The sequence below is a fragment of the Oncorhynchus clarkii genome, chromosome 4 (genome assembly GCF_045791955.1).
Source record: "Oncorhynchus clarkii lewisi isolate Uvic-CL-2024 chromosome 4, UVic_Ocla_1.0, whole genome shotgun sequence".
Classification (NCBI taxonomy): domain Eukaryota; kingdom Metazoa; phylum Chordata; class Actinopteri; order Salmoniformes; family Salmonidae; genus Oncorhynchus; species Oncorhynchus clarkii.
In genome coordinates, this window is record NC_092150.1 from 44,834,947 (window position 1) to 44,848,908 (window position 13,962).

Genomic DNA, 13,962 nt, shown 5'->3' on the forward strand with positions numbered 1-13,962 from the left:
TGCAAGAAATTTAAAACAATATTACAACAGGTTATTTACAATAGCATGCAATGTAGTAAAACACCAACCATCTTGAGGTGGGGAGCTGGCCAAGCAGTGAAAACAAGGGAGGGGAAAACAGACTAAACAGATAACAGACGACGGACACGATGGACAGACAAATTCACGCACATTGACGACATGACACAAACAAGACACAATGAAAATGCTTGCCGCATCTCCTGCACCAGGCCACATCCTTACAGTACCTTCTCTCACATATTTATGACAGGATACCCGGGCCAGGTCAATTAGAAAGGCCTGCTCGCTGAAGTGTTTTAGGGAGCGTTTGACAGTGATGAGGGGTGGCCATTTGACCGCGGACCCAGTACTCACGCAGGCAATGAGGCAGTGATCGCTGAGATCCTGGTTGAAGACAGCAGAGGTGTATTTAGAGGGCAGGTTGTTCCGGATGATATCTAAGAGGGTGCAATTGGTTACAGATTTAGGGTTGTACCTGGTAGGTTCCTTGATGATTTGTGTGAGATTGAGGGCATCTAGCTTAGATTGTAGGATGGCCGGGGTGTTAAGCATGTCCCAGTTTAGGTCACCTAACAGTACGAACTCTGAAGGTAGATGGGGGGCAATCAATTCACAAATGGTGTCCAGGGCACAGCTGGGAGCTGAGGGGGGTCGGTAGCAGGCGGCAACAGTAAAATACTTGTTTCTGGATAGGTGGATTTTTAAAAGTAGAAGCTCGAATTGTTCGGGCACAGACCTGGATAGTATTACAGAACTTTGCAGGCTATCTCTGCAGTAGATTGCAACTCCGCCCCCTTTGGCAGTTCTATCTTGTCGGAAAAAGTTGTAGTTGGGGATGGAAATGTCAGGATTTTTGGTGGCCTTCCTAAGCCAGGATTCAGACATGGCTAAGACATCCGGGTTTGCGGAGTGTGCTAAAGCAGTGAATAAAACAAACTTAGGGAGGAGGCTTCTAATGTTAACATGCATGAAACCAAATATTTTACGGTTACAGAAGTTAACAAATGAGAGCGCCTGTGGAATGGGAGTGATGCTGTGGGCGCAACCAGACTAGCAGCAGAGTTTCAACACAAAATTACCCTTTTAGACCCCACTTCTTCCACCCATCCCAATGACCACTCTACTGCTTGTATCTCAGCAGAGAAGAATGACGCCCCGTCAGACAGCCGCCTCAAACTGGGATATCTGAAACCGGGGAACATGCATCCCAAACCCTGCTGTCCCACTGCCTGGATCCTTTCAAATCAAATCAAATGTTATTGGTCACATACACATGGTTAGCAGATGTTAATGTGTGTGGCGAAATGCTTGTGCTTCTAATCAAATCAAATTTTATTAGTCCCCTCAGGGGTGCGAGCTCAGCCCCCTCCTGTACTCCCCGTTCACTCATAATTTCACAGCCAGGCACGACTCCAACACCATCATTACATTTGCCGATGACACATCAGCCTGATCATCGACATTAACGAGACAGCCTATAAGGAGTAGGTCAGAAACCTGGCCGTGTGGTGCCAGGATAATAACCTCTCCCTCAACGTGATCAAGACAAAGGAGATGATTGTGGACTACAGGAAAAAGAGGACTGAACACGCCCCCAATCTCATCGACGGGGCTGCACTGGAGCAGGTTGAGAGCTTCAAGTTTCTTGGTGTCCACATCACCAACAAACTAACATGGTCCAATCACACCATGACAGTCATGAAGCGGGCACGACAAAACAGGAGACTGAAAAAGATTTGGGATGGGTCCTCAGATCCTCAAAAGGTTCTACAGCTGCACCATCACTGCTTGGTATGCTTGCATCACTGCTTGGTATTGCAACTGCTCGTCCTCCGACCGCAAGGCACTACAGAAGGTAGTGCGAACGGCCCAGTAGGCTTCTATCCCCAAGCCATAAGACTCCTGAACATCTAGTCAAATGGCTACCCAGACTATTCACATTGCCCCCCCCCCCCTTCTCCACACCACTGCCACTCTGTTGTCATCTATGCATAGTCACTTTAATTTACTCTACCTACATGTACATACTACCTCAACTAACCGGCACTCCCCTGTAAATATTGTTATTTTTTACTGTTTCTCTTTAATTTCTTGTTACTTTTATCTCTTATTCTTACCTGTATTTTTTTTAAACTGCGCTGTCGGTTAGGATCTCGTAAGTAAACATTTCACTGTAACCTGTTGTATTCGGTGCATGTGACTAATAAAATTGGATTTGATTAGAAGCACAGGCATTTCGCCACACACATTAACATCTGCTAACCATGTGTATGTGACCAATAACATTTGATTTGATTTGAAAGGATCCAGGCAGTGGGACAGCAGGGTTTGGGGTGCATGTTCCCCGGTTTCAGATACACCAGTGGAGGCGGCTGTCTGACAGGGTATCATTCTTCTCTGCTGAGATACAAGCAGTAGAGTGGTCATTGGGATGGGTGGAAGAAATAGCAAGTTGTTGGGGTTTCTTTAGTCCACCTGCCTGCACCTACGGGTGTATATTTCACTCTCCAGCTTGAGAAAGGCAGCAATACGCATTACAGCGTCTAGTGCGCCGGAAACGGAAACGAATAAGAAGAAGCCACCCACATAGATAGAACAATAAGATTTTGTTATACAAATATTTGACAACCATGCGCCTTACTTCCGGTTTCCGCTCCCGCCCCATTCACAGCCATCTTGGTTTTTCTGAACAAAAAAAGGGGGTGAGACAGAAAAACACTGACGGGGAGAAGCATATTAGACACTGTAGAGACTTGACGGAAAGACGGATGTAGTGATACAATACGATATGAAAGGAAAGGGAGCAGGTGAGGTGGAAGAAGACCAGCCGCACCCCGTATACAGCTAACGTTAGCTAGTAGTTAGCCAGCTAAGCTAACTGGCTAACCAGTTCGGTACGGATTAAGTAGCTAGTCAGACAGCTAGCTAGGCGAGATAGCTTATGCTCAGCCCTACCGATTGCCAGCCTGGGACATTGAGAATAAATCAAATTAATCATCGGATGTATGTGAGAAGGAAATCGATGACAATGCATCGTACGTCGATTTGAGATGCTCCATTGAAGAGACCACCACTAACGTTACTATTATTGGATAATTATTTTTTTTCGTAGCTAGAGCGGGATCATAACAAGCCGTGGTAAGTGTTGCAATTTATTGTCAACAATGATGGCTAGCTCGTTAGCGCTATTTAGCCAGTTTGCGATTCTGGCCTTCGCTTGTATTTAGCATCGGAATAGGTTACCTATCAATTGACTGGCCAGCTAGCTAGCTAACCAGCTAACTAGCTTGCTAAACTAACGACTGTATGGTGTTTGCAGACATCCATCGATAGCTAATTAGCCATCATGCTAAACTTAAGTCAGCTGACAGTGACATGCTTGAGCCCAAAAATGTATTGAAACGACCCTGGGTTTATAAGCGCGGATATCGACCCTGCCGCTTGAGCATGCTTTTGGGGCACAGTCGATTGAGCGCTGGACTTCCGGCTAGAAGGCCGATGGTTCGAGACCTGCACCTTGCCTGTTTCTTTACAGTACCATCCTATGCCATTGTCTAATATGGATAACTAGCTAGATAGTTTTCTAAATGACCACACTTATTTGAGCATACACTGACTTGTACACGTGTAGTTTAACAAAGTTGAAAGTGAGTGAGACTCATTGTATATTATAATGTATTCTTAACTGACTTGCCTAGTTAAATACAAATTAAATGCCTTGCGAGGCCAAGCCAAGGTCCTAGTTGAAAATATATCCCATCCTCAACCTAGGGCGAGACCCGGGTTTGAACCCCATCTGTCACTCAAGACCCATTACATGCCATGACACCATAGAAATAAGTGAACGACACATTATGGTTTTATTGTAGCCAAGCATTCCATGACCCAATTCCTTTCTTCCAGAATTAGTTCCTCTAGCTACATGGCTAGAGCAGATTTCGATGCACGGTCCCCCATGTTCATTTACCCACAGTTTAGCTACTAGCTTCCTACTTTACTATGATTCACATCACGCTGTAAAAACGGTGAATACATACTATAACAAAATGGGGGGAAATAGGGAATGGAAATTAGTGTAACATTGAAGAATTGGATCAATTCCAAACCAAAAATATAGGCCATGAATTCACAACAGCTCAATATCTCCCTGGTGTTTATTACTTGACAACACCTATCAGTGATATGCTCAGTGCAGCCACTGATGACATCGCAGTTAACTAGATCAAGATGTAGTTCTTCTGTGCTAACATGAGTCTCGAATTGAGCCCCAATCGACTGTTATTGTGTAACAGAGCGTAGCATATTTAGTATTTTACTCTAAAGCGGTGGGTTTGGTTCACTGGATTTCTATAAAGTCCATATAATGTACAGACATGGCATGTCCTTTCCACACACACCCCACCCCTCTACACACACACGCATGCACACTCACAAACACTTGTCTCACACACATTATTTTAAAGGTTTGCTTTAAAGAGAGCATCCCAAACCCAGTGGGGGCCCAGGGGCGATGTCTTGATGCATTCACTCCAGACTGAATCACTGGAGCTGGTTACGTTAGCTCTGCTCTTTTCTCTCCAGCGGTCACACTCAAAACCAAGACTTGGGCATCAAACTTTCTTTATTTCTTGAAATAAGCTAATCACTGATCTCACGTGTCATGTAGGTGGAAGGCCATGCTCGCACCTATACAACCATGTGAGATCAATTATTATTTTGAGGGAGGGAGGAAGGAGGTGGCATTTGACGAGTGTTTGAATAGGGACTTGGTTGTTTAACGGGATAGTTCATCATCAAAATCTCAATTTGTCCGCTATCTGCAGGTCAAATATCGATCTTGAATGAATGGGAAATATAGGTGCCGGGTAAATCCATTTGAATTCAATCACTTTTTGACAGCATCCCTTTTGATTCAAACTTAACTTTCTATACATGTTTGCCAGTGGAAGATATGGTTAGAAAGTTACTTTTTGGACCTGAATGCCAAAACATTCAGGAGATAAAGCTGCTCAAAGTTGACCCATTTTGCATACTCCACCATACCATGAGACATCGATGTCTTCATCACTGGATAAGATGAACAGCTGAGTTGTCTGTAATTTTAAAAGCTTACAAACATGGTTGTAAAACTATTGTAATATTTGTTTAAAAAATATACAGTACCAGTCAAGTTTACACCTCATTCAATGATTTCTATTTTTACTGTGTTCTACATTGTATAATAATAGTGAAGACATCAAAACTATGAAATAACACATGGAATCATGTAGTAACCAAAAAAGTGTTAAACAAATCAAAATATATTTTAGATTCTTCAAGTACTCACCCTTTGCCTTGATGACAGCTTCATACACTCTTGGCATTCTCTCAACCAGCTTCACCTGGAATGCTTTTCCAACAGTCTTGGAGGAGTTCCCACATATAATGAGGACTTGTTGGCTGCTTTTCCTTCACTCTGCGGTCCAACTCAACCCAGACCATCTCAATTGGGTGGAGGCTGGGTGATCTGATGCAGTACTCCATCACGCTCCTTGGTCAAATAGCCCTTACACAGCCTGGAGGTGTGTTGGGTCATTGTCCTGTTGAGAAACAAATGATTGTCCCAGAAGGGATGGCTTATCGCTGCAGATTTCTAAGTAAATCACTGACACTGTCACCAGCAAAGCACCATGACACCACCACCTCCATGCTTCACAGTGGGAACCACACATGTGGAGATCATCCGTTCACCTACTCCGCGTCTCACAAATACACAGTGGTTGGAACCAAAAATCTCAGAGGTCAACTGATTAGGATTTTTTAACATAGATACCAATTATTGGAGGACCAAAAAAAGCCAATGCTGATGTATAATGACAACTACAACAATACTGAATGAACACTTTTTTATTTTAACTTAATATAATTCATAAAATCTATTTAGTCTCAAATAAATAATGCAACCTGTTCAATTTGGTTTAAATAATGCAAAAACACAGTGTTGGAGAAGAAAGTAAAAGTGCAATATGTGCCATGTAAAAAAGCTAATGTTTAAGTTCCTTGCTCAGAACATATGAAAGCTGGTGGTTCAATATTCCCATTTCTTCAATATTCCCAGTTAAGGAGTTTTAGGTTGTAGTTATTATAGGAATTATGACGCGTCGACTATTTCTTTCTATAACATTTCTATTTGTATATACCTTTGACTATTGGATGTTCTTATAGGCACTTTAGTATTGCCAGCCTAATCTCGGGAGATGATAGGCTTGAAGTCATAAACAGCGCTGTGCTGTTAAATATTGCCTGCTAACATGAATTTATTTTAACTAAATATGCAGGTAAAAAAATATATATACTTCTGTGTATTGATTTTAAGAAAGGCATTGATGTTTATGGTTAGGTACATTTGTGCAAAGATTGTACTTTTTTCGGCAAAGCACTTTTGTTAAATCATCACCCGTTGGGCGAAGTTGAAGTAGACTGTGGTTCGATGATAAATTAATAGGCAACGCATTGATTATATGCAACGCAGGACAAGCTAGTTAACTACATGTGGTTGATGATATTACTAGGTTAACTAGTGATTATGTGAAGATTTATTGTTTTTTTATAAGATAAGTTTAATGCTAGCTAGCAATTTACCTTGGCTCCTTGCAGACACAAGGTCCTTTTGACGCTGCACTCGCGTAACAGGTGGTCAGCCTGCCACAGTTTCCTCGTGGATTGCAATGTAATCGCCCGTAATCGGCATCCAAAAAGGCAGATTACCGATTTGTTGTGTGAACTTGAAATCGGCCCTAATTAATCGGCCATGCCGATTATGGGTCGACCTCTAGTTTGGGCTCATCAGACCAAAGGACAGATTTCCACCGGTTCAATGTCGTGTTACTTGGCCCAAGCAAGACTCTACTTATTATTGGTGTCCTTTAGTAGTGGTTCTTTGCAGCAATTTGAACATGAAGAACTGATTCACGCAGTCTCCTCTGAAAAGTTGATGTTGAGATTCCCTTTGTCTATATTTCTGTGTTTTCAATATGTTTCCTATGGAAGATTGACTGTGTCATTTAAAATGACAGATTACATTTCAAGTCAAAATTCTCTGTGAACCTCCAACCATCTTTGTGGTACCATTTTTGAAAGTTGAAATTTCAATTATATTCACATTTTAGTAAATTTTTCAGTCATAACATGACACCCACCCATTGTGGGCACATAACAAAATTCTGATGATTTAAAATAGGGTCTAAGCTACAACATGCGAATATGAAAATCTGAGTTGACACATTTTTAGATAATTGAAGGTTTAACACGGGTGGGGGGAATGATGTAATTTTTATTTTATAAAAATTAAGTAATTATATAATGTACCGAACAATTTAAACGCAATATACAACCATTTCAAAGATTTTACAGTTAGTTCATAGAAGATCTTCAGTCTATTTAAAATAAATTAGGCCCTCATCTATGGATTTCACGTGACTGGGCAGTGGTGCAGCCGTGGGGGGCCTGGAAGGGTTGGCCCAGCCAATCAGAATGAGTTTTCCCCCACAAGGGCTTTATTACATACATAAATATTCCTCCGTTTCATCAGCTGTCCAGGTTCCTGACCTCAGATGATCCTGCAGGTGAAGAATCCGGATGTGGAGGTCCTGGGCTGGTGGGGTTACACATGGTCTGCGGTTGTGAGGCCGGTTAGACGTAGGGCTGTTATGGTTACCGACTCACCGGCGGTCATGAAGGCAGTCAAATACCATGTGACCGTTTAGTCGCGGTAATTAGGCTTCTACTAGCTCTGATCCTGCGGCTGGTCATTAGTAGCCTACCAAACTTGCTAACTGCCTGTCACTCAGCACTCTATTGTCCCTCATCACTTTGACGTCAGTGCAACTGTATTCAGAAATCTAATCAAATATTTCATGAGAGAAATGTTGAGCAACATGAGCTAACGGCTATGCAATTGCGCGAGAAAAGAGTGATGGTCTCGCTAAAAAAGTGGATCCCATCAGCTTTCTATAGGCTAGGCATACTATATTTGTTTCTGAACTTTCCTAATATTAAGCACATTGCTTATCTTTACAACAGGAGTCTAGCCTACCTGGCTGGCATGAAAATGAACCACGGGAAAAGCGTTCTCCATTCGCTATTTAAGTGCATAGATGACATGTATTTTTTCCCCCTGCCCCTGTTTAGAGACAGGTGCATGACAATGGTCCATTCTAAATCCAAACAAATTTCACACACATATACATACAGTTGAAGTCAGAAGTTTACATACACCTCAGCCAAATACATTTATACTCAGTTTTTCCACAATTCCTGACATTTGATCCTAGTAAACATTCCCTGTCTTTGGTCAGTTAGCATCACCACTTTATTTTAAGAATTTGAAATGTCAGAATAATAGTAGAGAATTATCTATTTCAGCTTTTATTTCTTTCATCACATTCCCAGTGGGTCAGAAGTTTACATACTCAATTAGTATTTGGTAGCATTGCCTTTTAAATGGTTTAACTTGGGTCAAACATTTTGGGTAGCCTTCCACAAGCTTCCCACATTAGGTTTGGTGAATTCTGGCCCATTTCTCCTGACAGAGCTGGTGTAACTGAGTCAGGTTTGTAGGCCTCCTTGCTCGCAGACGCTTTTTCAGTTCTGCCCACACATTTTCTATAGGATTGAGGTCAGGGTTTGTGATGGCCACTCCAATACCTTGACTTTGTTGTCGTTAAGCCATTTTGTCACAACTTTGGAAGTATGCATGGGGTCATTGTCCATTTGGAAGACCCATTTGCGACCAAGCTTTAACTTCCTGACTGATGTCTTGAGATGTTGCTTCAATATATCCACATAATTTTCCATCCACATGAAGCCATCTATTTTGTGACCAAACAGTTCTATTTTTGTTTCATCAGACCAGAGGACATTTCAGAGGACATTTATCCAAAAAGTACTGCATGTCTCCATGTGCAGTTGCAAACTGTAGTCTGGCTTTGTTATGGCAGCTTCTTCCTTGCTGAGCGGCCTTTCAGGTTGTATCGATATAGGACTTGTTTTAGTGTGGATATAGATACTTTTGTACTTGTTTCCTCCAGCATCTGCACAAGGTCCTTTTGCTGCTGTTCTGGGATTGATTTGCGCTTTTCGCACCAAAGTACGTTCATCTCTAAGAGACAGAACGCGTCTCCTTCCTGAGCGGTATGACGGCTACGTAGTCCCATGGTGTTTATACTTGCTTACTATTGTTTGTACCGATGAATGTGATACCTTCAGGTGTTTGGAAATGGCTCCCAAGGATGAACTGCACTTGTGGAGGTCTACAATTTTTTGGTTGGTTTCTTTTAATTTTTCCCATGATGTCAAGCAAAGAGGCACTGAGTTTGAGAGGTAGGCCTTGAGATATATCCATAGGTATATCCAATTGACTCAAATGATGTCAATTAGCCTATCAGAAGCTTCTAAAGCTTCTACATTTTCTGGAATTTTCCAAGCTGTTTAACGGCACGGTCAACTTAATGTATGTAAACTTTTGACTGGAATTGTTATACAGTGAATTATAAGTGAAATCTGCCTGTAAACAATTGTTGGAAAAATTACTTGTGTCATGCACGAAGTAGATGTCCTAACCGACTTTCCAAAACTATAGTTTGTTAACCAGAAATTTGTGGAGTGGTTGAAAAGCGAGTTTTATTGACTCCAACCTAAGTGTATGTAAACTTCTGACTGCAACTATTTATTTTTTATTTAGTAAATGTAAAGACATTTTTAAATCAACAATAGTCTGATGGGCGACAATATTAGCCTATCACTTTTAAATTATGTATAAATGCCTTTTTTTGTGCGACTTTTTCGAATCATAGTCGCACCCATAGACCTATGTTTTCCTTTACAAGGGGTGTAGGGCCTAACTGGCATAAGCAGAGCGTGAGTTTAAAGTTTGGGGTAGATAATTTTCACCTTAAAAATGCACCTTTTATAATCAAAGCATTACATGCATAATTGCATTTGTGGTCACTTTTGATTATGTGGTTTTCCAGCTAATAGAACATTTGTGCTTATTTTTGATGCTATTGGTTAGGGTTCCACATTTTGGAATATTCAGAATGGTAACTTTCTGTCGGAATTAACAGGAATATATGGGAATTAATGGAAAAATATGCAAAGTAATATTAATGCCATTTAAATGTAATGTTTTTTTGCATTGGACATGTTTACCATATCATATGGAGACAAACATAAACCTTTTATCTTATAAGTAGACATATTTGCAAATTATTAAATCCTTCAAATAGGAAAAAACAAACAATTTAGCAACCAGTTGGTAGCAGAACTTTAATTAAATGAGTTGACTCTTCACATGGGATGATTTCACTGAACAACAAAAGGGAATATTGAATGATCCCCAGTGATCCCATCGCATCTCCCAAATACATTTTCAACATCTGTAAAATGGTAGTCTAGAAACTAAGGCTTTGGTTGTCTTCCTCTCAGGCTTCCATGTTTTCTCCCTTGACCTCCTCAATGTCCACCTCTTGAATATCAGACTTTGAGGCCTCATCTTCAGTGTCACTTTCCAACCTTGTTGAGGATGGCTTGTTGTCAGGTCCAAAAAGCCTCAAATTTGCCCAGATGGCCACCAATTTTTCAACCCTTGTATTGGTCAGCCTGTTGCGTGCTGTGTGTGTTCCCAAAAAAGGACCAGTTGCGCTCTGAGGCGGCTGGGATTTGGAGGGGGAAAGAGCCTCAGATCCACAAAGTCCTTTCCACCAGGTGGCTGATGAGATATGTTGGCACAATTGTCATATTGCATCTCCATCCCAAAGCCCTTGCTTGGAAGTGTACTTTGCCAGACTGCCAAGAACCTTGCCCTCATCCAGGCCAAGGTGGCGAGACACGGTAGTGATGACTTCTCTGCACCAGACATGATGCTCTTGCCAGCATACCTGAGGTCCAACATGTACACTGCAGTGTGTAGGGCTTCAGGCAAAAGTCTTCACGCTTTTTGATGTATTTCAGAACTGCAATTTGCTCTGCTTGGAGCAGTAGTGAAGTGGGCAGGGCAGTACGGATTTCTTCTCTTACATCTGCAAGCAGAGTCTGAACTAGAGGTCGACCGATTAATCGGAATGTCCGATTAATTAGGGCCGATTTCAAGTTTTCATAACAATCGGAAATCGGTATTTTTGGGCGCCGATTTTGCCGATATTATTTTTTTTCACCTTTTATTTAGTCTTTATTTAACTAGGCAAGTCAGTTAAGAACACATTCTTATTTTCAATGACGGCCTAGGAACGAGGCAGAACGACAGATTTTTACCTTGTCAGCTCGGAGGATTCAATCTTGCAACCTTACAGTTAACTAGTCCAACGCTCTAACCACCTGCCTCACGAGGAGCCCGCCTGTTACGCGAATGCAGTAAGCCAAGGTAAGTTGCTAGCTAGCATTACATTTATCTTATAAAAAACAATCAACGACTGTCGTTGCACCAATGTGTACTTTACCATAAACATCAATGCCTTTCTTAAAATCAATCAAAGTATATTTTTTAAAACCTGCACATTTAGCTAAAATAAATCCAGGTTAGCAGGCAATATTAACCAGGTGAAATTGTGTCACTTCTCTTGCATTCATTGCATGCAGAGTCAGGGTATATGCAACAGTTTGGGCCGCCTGGCTCTTTGCGAACTAATTTGCCAGAATTTTACGTAATTATGACATAACATTGAAGGTTGTGCAATGTAACAGGAATATTTCGACTCATGGATGCCACCCGTTAGATAAAATACTGAACGGAATAAACGTTTTGTTTTCGAGGTGATAGTTTCCGGATTTGACCTAAGGCTCGTATTTCTGAATCTGTGGAAAGAACTGAAAACTGCTGTTCACAAATGCTCTCCATCCAACCTCACAGAGCTCGAGCTGTTTTGCAAGGAGGAATGGGAAAAAATGTCAGTCTCTCGATGTGCAAAACTGATAGACATACCCCAAGCGACTTACTGCTGTAATCGCAGCAAAAGGTGACGCTACAAAGTATTAACTTAAGGGGGCTGAATAATTTTGCACGCCCAATTTTTCAGTTTTTGATTTGTTAAAAAAGTTTGAAATATCCAATAAATGTCGTTCCACTTCATGATTATGTCCCACTTGTTGATTCTTCACAAAAAATACAGTTTTATATCTTTATGTTTGAAGCCTGAAATATGGCAAAAGGTCGCAAAGTTCAAGGGGGGCGAATACTTTCGCAAGGCACTGTATGTATATATACACACACATACACACACAAATGTGTACTATATATATATATATATATATAAATCTGAAAATCGGCCGATTAATCGGTATCGCCCTTTTTGTCCTCCAATAATCGGTATCGGCGTTGAAAAATCATAATCGGTCGACCATTAGTCTGAACATCAAACAGGATGGCATTGTTTCCCTCAATCTGGGCAATGGCTACTGCTATAGGTTTCAGGCTGCTTACCACTCTCTCCCAAAATACATCATCCAGGAGGATCCTCTTGATGTGGCTGTCCATATCGGCAGACTGTGATATGGCCATTTCTTGGAGAGACTGTCAAACATGATGACAACACCACTCCAACGGGTGTTGCTGGGAAGCTTCAACGTTATGCTCTTATTCTTCTCACTTTGCTTGGTGAGGTGGATTGCTGCTATAACTTGATGACCCTTCACATACCTAAACATTTCCATGGCTCTCTTGTAGTGTATCCATGGTTTTCAGTGCCATGGTGTCCTTGAGGAGCAGATTCAATGCATTAGCATCACAGCCAATGGGTGTGATGTGAGGTTAGGAATCCTCCACTTTAGACCAAGCAAGCATCATGTTTGGCAGCATTGTCTGTCCCCAATGCAAATACCTTCTGTGGTCCAAGGTCATTGACTGCCTTGAGCTCATCTGCAATGTAAAGACCGGTGTGTCTGTCCCTTGTGTCTGTGCTCTTGTTGAATACTGATTGAGGGGTGGAGATGATGTAGTTAGTTATTCCTTGCCCACGAATATTTAACCACCCATCAGAGATGATTGCAATAGTCTGCTTTCTCTATGATTTGCTTGACCTTCACTTGAACTCTGTTGAACTCTGCATCCAGCAAATGAGTAGATAAAGCATGTCTGGTTGGAGGGGTGTATGCTGGGCGAAGAACATTCAGAAATCACTTCCAATACACATTGCCTGTGAGCATCAGAGGTGAACCAGTTACATACACAGCTCGAGCAAGACCTTCATCAGCATTTCTCTGACTACCTTCCTCCATGGAGTCAAAAAAACTTCTGATCACAGGAGGACCATGAGCTGTTGCTATCGATAAGGTGTCTGATTCATCATTTTCACCTTGAATAGAAGTAGATGGACTTTTGTCAGAGGTTGCTTGTTGTGAGCGCTGAGGGAACTTTATGCACTTGACCAGATGATTCTGCATCTTTTTTGAATTATTCACATATGATTTGGCACAGTATTTGCACATGTACACAGCTTTTTCTTCTACATTAGCTGCAGTGAAATGTCTCCACACATCAGATAGTGCCTGTGGCATTTTCCTGTAAAGATTAGAAAAATAATGAGTAAAAAAAAAAAAAAAAAAATCCATGTACAGATAATTGGTTAAGCAGTTAGATTAAACAACTGCTTTGTAAGATAAATGTTTAAAATGAAACCTGTATGGAAACAGGCTAAAAACCCACATGGTAGCAAAAACTAACTAGCAGAAATTGTTAACTTGTTATAAATTATTTAAACACACTTTTCTATAGGCTACTATTTACTAGTTAACACAAAATCATGTATGTCATATAACTTATATTCACCCAGTATTGTAATCAAAACTTACCAGAAAGCATGTAGTCCTTGTCTGACTAGTGGTGTGGGCTCAATAGCATCTCATTAGTGTGCAAGGTCTTGAGAATCAGCTGCACATGTGATGGAAGAATGCACTGTACATGCAGAGGTT

The 13,962-nt window shown here is 41.3% G+C and overlaps 1 protein-coding gene across 3 annotated transcripts in view; it reads left to right on the plus strand.

Moving 5' to 3' along the window:
* Nucleotides 1-2,719: 2,719 nt before the first annotated feature.
* The window catches only part of LOC139406845 (serine/threonine-protein kinase TAO2-like), a 49,188-nt gene continuing 37,945 nt past the window's right edge, over nucleotides 2,720-13,962 (plus strand). For all 3 annotated transcript variants that reach the window (XM_071149925.1, XM_071149927.1, XM_071149926.1), the window contains exon 1: nucleotides 2,720-3,159. The gene's annotated coding sequence lies outside the window, so the exon portion shown is untranslated. The remainder of the gene's footprint in view (nucleotides 3,160-13,962) is intronic.